This window comes from Phaseolus vulgaris, chromosome 2, assembly GCF_051622355.1.
Source record: "Phaseolus vulgaris cultivar YP4 chromosome 2, ASM5162235v1, whole genome shotgun sequence".
Lineage (NCBI taxonomy): Eukaryota > Viridiplantae > Streptophyta > Magnoliopsida > Fabales > Fabaceae > Phaseolus > Phaseolus vulgaris.
The window spans coordinates 20270861-20279664 of record NC_143499.1 but is presented as its reverse complement, the minus strand read 5'-3'; the positions used below and the strand labels follow the sequence as shown (position 1 = coordinate 20279664).

General features: G+C 33.0%; 1 long non-coding RNA gene across 1 annotated transcript; it reads left to right on the top strand.

Annotated features, from left to right (window-relative positions):
- Positions 1–4095: 4095 nt before the first annotated feature.
- On the top strand, positions 4096–8368 carry LOC137809643 (uncharacterized). Its single transcript, XR_016518448.1, has 3 exons — positions 4096–4343; positions 4487–4551; positions 8105–8368. It is a non-coding gene; the product is annotated as an uncharacterized LOC137809643 (long non-coding RNA).
- The last annotated feature ends 436 nt before the right edge of the window (positions 8369–8804 follow it).

The window sequence follows — 8804 nt, the reverse complement described above, 5'->3', positions numbered from 1 at the left end:
TTTTAGGTCTATGAGAAAGGAAAAATCAGTGAAAATGGGTTCACAAATAGTTTGTGTTTAAAGGTTCTAGGCTGGTTATAATTAGTATGTATTCCCTTCCAGTGGTTACTAATAATATGCGAGTATATTGGGATAAATATATGTTCTCTGTTAAAATGTTTTACTGCAACGACAACAGTTTAACAACTTACATAAATATCATTTGGGCTAAATAATACAAAATAATGCAAAATTTTCTCAAGAACAATCCTAGCAAAGATTGATCCTATAGTTCAAATCATGCATCTATGCTTATTTGCTTTTAAGAAGCTAAAACCAGCTATATTTCAAATTAAATTATAGTTCTAATAAATCATATATACTTCACATTATTTGAGTTTTTCAGAATTTACTTTGTGACATTTTTTTTTTGCAGACATTGCATCGTGAGATGTGCTGCTTACTCCAAATTATTGAAATGAAAAATTAAAGATTGAATGAAAAATTGAAAAGAGCGAAAAATCTGTGTTCTACTAATTTAGGATGATTTTATTTTCATATTTACTTTTTTTATATTTGTTTCTCGTGTAACGCAAATTTATTGCTATTCCATAAAAAGGAAATCCATGTCTTTAAGAACGGTCTCCTCTAAAATAACGGTAATGTTGATAAATAACAATAAATTCTAAATCCTAAATAATGACATAATAATTTTTTTATTAATAAAAAAATAAAATAAAATATAATTTCAGAGGTTATCCAACTCTTATATAAAGTACAAGAGACAAACATGTTACGTCCAAAAAAACAACTAATCCCAGAGCATCAGGAAAAGTCATCAAACCAGATAATCCAAAGTAAGCACCACAGCTTAAAACCAAAAACTGATGGTTGTAGGGTGCTTAGAAATGTTGTTCAGGTTCTTTCATATATAAGGGTAGGAACACCAATTTGTGTTCCTTTTTTATTTATATTTATTTATTGTTTGTCGATTAAAAAAAAAACAGATACAACATCCAAAGAACACCTTTACTGCCAAACAGAAACCACCCGGACAACAACAATCCACCAACTAATAACTAAACAACAAACTAAATCGAATACAAACATACTAAGGTATCAAGATACCTGACACCAATCTGTAAACCGAGAAGTAGGTTGAAGGAACTTTAGAAGTGACCCAAAATCAAGACCTCAGTCGAGTCAAAGAGAAAAATTCAGAGTGATCCACCACACTGTCTTTGAAAATTACCTTATTGCTATGACACAAAATATCTCTTACCATCGCAATCCACACACTTCCCAAAACTTAATTAACAAATAATAATGATTGGTTTTATATATGAATGTGTTTTATTATAAATATAATTTATAAAACTCTATGCATTTTTTTATCAACAAGAAACAAATAAATTAAATAGACCCACTTAAGAAGTGGTACAACCCTCATAACAAGAGAGACAAAGAACACCTTTCTCCATACACGAACAAAAATCCAAAATGAAATTCGCCTAGTGCCTACCCTTACACTACTAACTAAAGAAAACAGAAAAATCAAGGACCAACCACACCGTCCTTATAGTCAGCAAATAACAATGAAATTAAATAGGTTCACTTCAGGGGTAATCCAACTCTTATACAGCATAATGATGTTCAAAGAATTCTTTTCCACACGGTCCTTAGTAACATTAAATCGAATATTGTTATATATCATATATATGAGCATGTCTTTTGTCATAATTTCAACTGTTATATTTTAAGTGTTGTACCTTATAAAGTATTCCTCTCATTTGAAGAGAATCAAATTCTTCAAAATAACAGATACGATTTTTAGTTAGTTTTGATTCTCCTTGGAGCAGTTCAATGGTTCGATGGAACCTCAATATTGTTGTATTCATTCTTTGATCCGTGGGTGGTAACTATTCAATTGCTTTGTATTGTTCAGTTTCAACACTCCTTAGTGATAAATGGCAATCATAAACTCAGTGAAAATATGGCTGATAAAAATCTTAGAGTTCTTTTTAATTTTTTATTTCTATAAATTTCATAAAAAAAATATCAAAAGTAGCAGTGTTTATTTTATCTTAATAAACTTATCGATTAAACTAGTGAATGAGGTCTAACAAGTTGTTATTATTATAATAATAAATGTTTAGTTAACTGATTATCCAAATACACTATTTTGTTTCAAGTTTAGTGTCTAGAATTTCTGTGCCAATATACATATGGGGTTCGATCGAGTTTTCTATAAAACTTTCACCACCATACCTTATGCTGAAATCAATTACAACCAAGTTACCTGCATTAATGTTGGGAACTTTGATTTGAATACCCACTTCCAAAATTTTAGTAACATTTTTTTATGGTGTTTTTTTGTTAAAACACTATTTAGTTAGTCTGATTATTAGAATGTTTGCCAAAATAAAAAGACAAGTTCACTATAAAATTTTCGTACCTTTTTGGAGAACGGAAGATATATCCTTCCAAAATCTTCTTTTCATGGGTTGAAAACATGGTAAAGTATGGAAGAAAAATGTTATAGGGAGTAATAAGGAAACTGTTTAATGTATAAGAGTTTGTAATTATTTTCTTAAGTAGTTATCACGTAGAATTTTGAGATAAAAATGTTTTTAAGCATATTTGTAGTTATCCAAAAAAGAATTATATAAATATTTTTTTTAAAATCACATTATAAAGGAAGGTATCTCTTTTTCTTTACCATATCATATGATGATATCAAAGAAATGGAAAAAGATAATGGAGGCTAACGGATGTTGAACATACATAAACCAGACGTGGTAGAGAAAATGACAGGTGAGTTATATCAACTTATAAGACATCAAATCACATGACAATGACCTCGAAAATTGTGCCATACAAACTTCTTATGTTGATTTGTCAATGGTCAATATGCAGCAACTAAGGATAAGTTATCTTATTGGATATAATGGATAATTCATAATCTGAAAATTTTATGATAATGGTATAATTTTTTACCCAACTTTATGGATAGTTTTAAAAAATATTATGAAAATGAGTAAGTCGTATTTTATTTTAGGAATAAGAATTCATTCTTTTAAAGTTGTCATCTATAATACTACTTTTATGAAAATAATAGAATTACACTAAAATTCTTATTTAGTCTCATGACTTTGGTTCAATTTTTTTATTTAAAAAAGTTGTGTTCATTAAGATTTTTTTATCAACAAAAAATAAATAAAATAAAGTGAGACACTTCAGGGGTGTCCCAACCCTTATATAGAAAGACCCAAACTAAGTTACATAACACCGAACCAATTGAGATTCCATCAGACTTTACAAAACAACAACCATAATGTCATAAACATGATTAGACTGGTATAGATATTAGACTCTACAAAACAACAACCATAATGTCATAAACATGATTAGACTAGTATAGATATGACCACATCATAACACAAATACAACATCCCTCCAAAATATCCTAACACGAACCAAAATCTCACAAAAAAAGACAAAATAAAAACCCACCCTACAACGTTCTCACTAGTGCAGAAAATGTCAAAGACAATGGTTTTTTTAACGGTTTCGAAATTGTTGTCTATGAACACGTGGTCTATTCTATTGAGGCATAAACAATGACTCTAGAACATAGTGTATAAGTCACACATAAACGACGGTTATGACCATAATCGCCATTTATACCCTTTCCTGGCACTGTCTTAAAGTTCACATGGTCGAGGTAATATGACAGTTATGGTCATAATTGCTATTTTTACCCTCCCCCGATAGGTATAGATGACGGTTATGGTCATAACTGTCGTCTATTATGGACTTTTTTTAGTTCATTTTTTTTTATGTGTTTTCTCATCTTAATAAATCTGTTCATTTAAACCTAGCCAGCCAGATACATAAATTCAGACACATTCATTCAAAGAAACAAATTATATATATATATATATATATATATATATATATATATATATATATATTCACTAGTGCAAAATAAAGAAAAGAATTTATTTAGTGCGGTTTTGCGCTTACACGCATTCGTAAAAAACACTGTGTCATTTTTCAAATTATGTGGATTTACAAATGCGGCTATTGGTAAAACCGCATTTGTAAATCAAAGCGTTTGGATTTACAAGTGCGATTTTAGCAATAGCCGCACTTGTAAATCAATATGCTTGATTTACAAATGCAGTTTTGCCTAATAGCCGCAGTTGTAAATCTTTTTTACCCTAACATTTGGAGCGTGCCACATTTTTTCATACTTTCTTTCTCCTCTCTGCGTTTCCTTTGCACTGTTTCTGCTCCGTTCCAACTCGCGTTTGCGCTGTTCCTGCTCCGTTCCATTTGTTCTTCTCAGCTTCATTCATTTGGTAAGTTCTTCGACCTAGTTTTGTGCTACACCGAATGTATAGATTTTTTTCGTTTTTCTTTGGTTTGGTTTCTTACATGGTTAGTACTGTTACATTGCCTTCGTGTGGGTTCTTGTTGGGTTTTTCTCTTTGCTCCGTCGCAGCTTCATTGTCCGCCACCGCTTCCGCTCCTTGTGCACTCTTCACCAACGAAGACTTCTCACACAAGGTTGGTGGTTTTTTAAATTTTTTGATTTTTTTTAATGTTATGAATTTGTTTTTTTTTATGTATTATAATTTGTATTTTTTAAAATTTATATTATTCAGTATTTATTATAATTTGTACTTATGTTATGTTAGTTGTTAGTTTTGAATAGAATTATCGTTGTTGTATTGAGTCCGAGGGTGTTTGAACCTCGGGAATAATACGTGCTGGTATTGAGTCTGGGGGTGTTCGACCCTCGGCAAACATGTGAGATAGAACCCTAATTCTAAATGACTATTGCAGAATATAATGGATCAAAATTGGATTAATTCTATTTGTATAAGTGATGAGTACGAAAGAGTAGTAGAAGAATTTATACAATTTGCACAACGAAACGCGATTAATAGTGGTCATGATGGAGCAAGGATCAGGTGTCTGTGCGTTAGCTGTTTAAATGGAAGGATACTGAATGTTAATTTAATGAGGGAGCACCTGTCATGCGATCGGTTTCTTCAATTTTATACAACTTGGACATGTCATGGTGAATTATTAAATTTACCACGTGTTTCCATAACGGAAGAATATGTGGGGTCCACCATGGATGAAGCAATACACGATGATGTAGATGATGATCGATTGGAGGATATGATTCGTGATGTAGGAGCTGAGTCTTTTGCAAAAGTGCATGGATATGGAAGTATGTCAAGCGATGCAGAGACTCCATTGTATCCTGGATCAACTAACTTCACACGGTTGTCAACGGTGTTAAGATTGATGAAATTGAAGGCAATAAATGGATGGACTGATAAAAGCTTCACGGAATTGCTTCAGTTGTTGAAGGATATGCTTCCAGAGGGAAATACTCCACCTAATCGTAATTATGAGGCCAAAAAGATTCTTTGTCCAATGGGCATGGAGTATAAAAAGATACATGCATGTCCTAATGATTGTATATTATACCGGAAAGATTTTGAATTGTTGAAAAGTTGTCCGAGGTGTGGGTTATCACGTTATAAGTTGAAACAAAAAGATGATGATACTATTAAAGATATAGAAAAGCATGGACCCCCAATGAAGGTTATGTGGTATCTTCCCATCATTCCAAGGATGAAGCGTTTGTTTGCAAACTTAAACGATGCTAAGAATCTTAGATTACATGTAGATGAGAGGAAATGTGATGGCATGTACCGACATCCAGCTGATTCTATTCAGTGGAAGAAATTTGATGATGAGTTTCCAGAGTTTGGTAAAGAATCAAGAAATATCCGACTTGGTTTAGCTACATACAGAATGAATCTGTTTGGTAATATGAGTACAAATCACAGTTCATGGCCTATTTTACTAGTTATTTACAACTTACCTCCTGGATTGTGCATGGAGCGAAAATACATGATGTTGTCTATGATGATATCCGGTCTAAAACAGTCAGGGAATGATATTGATGTTTATCTAAGTCCCCTAATTGAAGATTTGAAGTTAATGTGGGACCAGAGTGTTGAAGTATTTGACGGATTTGCTAATGAAACTTTCAAGTTTAATGCCATGTTATTTTGCACCATCAATGACTTTCCGGCATATGGTAACTTATCAGGTTATAGTGTTAAGGGTCATAAAGCATGTCCAATATGCGAAGAAGACAATGCTTCTCAACAATTGAACACATGGAAGGAAGACAATATATCTTCGACATCAGAGGTTTCTTAGAAGTCATAGTGGTCCACCAATTCCAATAACCGGTGTTGAGGTTTACGAAAAGGTAAATAACATAGACCACACCTTCAGTAAGTAAAAAAAAGAGTCATATGTGACAAACCTTTGGAAGAAGAAATCAATCTTCTTTGATCTTCCGTACTGGTCGAGGATAGAAGTCAGACATTGTATAGATATAATGCATGTTAAGAAGAATGTGTGTGATAGCTTAATTGGTACACTTCTTAACATTAACGGGAAGATGAAGGATGGCCTAAATGATCGTTTAGATTTGATTGAGATGAACATACGCGGTGAGTTGGCACCCATAGAAATGGGTAAGCGTACATATTTGCCCCCAACCTGTTACACAATGTCAAAAGATGAAAAAATTAGTTTTTGTCAATGTCTAAAGGGTGTGAAAGTGCCACAAGGACATTCCTCAAATGTGAAGAGCTTAGTGTCAATGCAAGATTTGAAGTTAATTGGGTTGAAGTCTCATGATTGCCACATCTTGATGCAACAGTTGTTGAATGTAGCTATTCGTGGGATCTTACCAAAAAGTGTTAGACATACCATAACCCGTTTATGCTCATTCTTTTCTTCCATTTGTTGTAAAGTCATTGATCCATCAAAACTAGATGAACTTCAAAATGAAATTATTGTTATCTTATGTGAATTTGAGATGTTTTTTCCTCCATCTTTTTTTGACATCATAGTTCATCTAGTGGTGCATATGGTAAGAGAGGTTAGATTATGTGGACCAGTGTACTTAAGATGAATGTATCCTGTTGAGCGGTATATGAAAATTTTGAAAGGTCATGTGAAAAATCATTATCGTCCAGAGGCTTCATTGATTGAAAGGTACATAGCTGAAAAAAGTATTTAATTTTGTTCAGAGTACATGACAAAAAAAAATCCAATAGGTTTTCCAGCTAATTCATGGCACCACAGGCGTTCTACTAGTAAATGTTTACGTTGTGTGAATATTGTAAGCAAATCTCGATCAAAGGTCTTGCAAGCACATTTGTACATATTTAATAACACAGATGAAGTTATACCTTACATAGAAGCTCATAGAGCCATTTTGAAGGAAAATAACCCAAGACAAGTAAAGAAATGGGTCTTGATGGAACATAATAGAACTTTCATGCCTTGGTTTAAAGACGAAGTGTTCAAGGATTCAACGACATCAGAGACCTTGACCTAGTTGGCTGCTGGATTAAAGTTTGATGTCATCTCATGTACAACGTACGAAGTGAATAATTGTATATTTTACACGAAGTCCATGGATGAAAAGAGTACAGTTCAAAATTCTGGTGTTACTCTTGAAGCCGAGTCAATGCAGTTTTCGACTTCGAAAGATACAAATCCAGTACTTGGATCAATGACATACTATGGGTTTATAGAAGAGATATGGGAGGTTGACTACACTAAGTTTTCCGTTCCAGTTTTCAAGTGTAAATGGGTTGACAATAAAAGTGGGGTAAAAATTGATGAATCAGGATTGACACTAGTGGACTTTCGAAAGATAGGGTATCGAGATGAGCCATTTATAATGGTTCCACAAGCATCTCAAGTTTTCTACGTGAAAGATCCTACGTCAGAACATTGGTATGTCGTTTTACATGGGAAAAAACAAGGGGAGGCCATAGATGATATTGAAAATGGTGACCCCCGTTCATTCACACCAATGATAATTAATAAAAATGACGATGTACTTGATGATGTACATGCAACCCGTAAAGACCACAGTGAAGGAATTTACATACGAACATTCAAGCCACATGCAACCCGTAAATAAGCATTTAGAATTTTATGTATTATTTTTATATGATTTTAATTCGATGCAGATTAACTAATGTTTGTTACCTAATTTTTTTAACAGAGACATGAATGACGATCAGACTCCAATCAGACCTCGATCTGGACGAGACAACAGAGGACCTACTAGATTGAAGCGTCTCGCATTGAGACATGCTGCTGGTGAGAAGACACGTGTTGACATCGACGTCAACACTAGAGTGGCTTCTGGTCCTAAAGCAGATGAGTTTATGAGCTATCTTGGAGTTGTTTCTCGTGAGAGGCTCTCCATTTTGATTAATTCATGGGATGAGGTGTCAGAGGTCGATCAGAACATGATCTGGGAGGATGTTCTGGTAAGCTTTACATTATTATTGTTACCATATAAGGCTTTCTAATATTGATTGATTAATTAATTTTAATTTGGTGATGTTATTTTCTAGGAAAACTTTGAAATTTCTGATGTGGAACCGCTTCGACCAAAGATTATATCCAATATCGAACTTAAATTTCGTACCTTTAAGTCAAGACTGACTTCGAGATACGATTTGGCGACCTTAAAGATGAAAATCCATGTTTAAAGTACAAACATATTGATGAAGAGACATTGCGTCTTTTTAAAGAAAGCCGTGAAAATGAGGCTTGGATGGTAAGTGAAGTAACTTAACTTTTTTTATTTATATAACATTAATAAGTTTATCTTATTTACTTCATTTTTATTTATTTAAATTATGACAGGATTTTCGGAAGAATGCTCAAGAGATAGCTTTGAAGAATGTTACCCT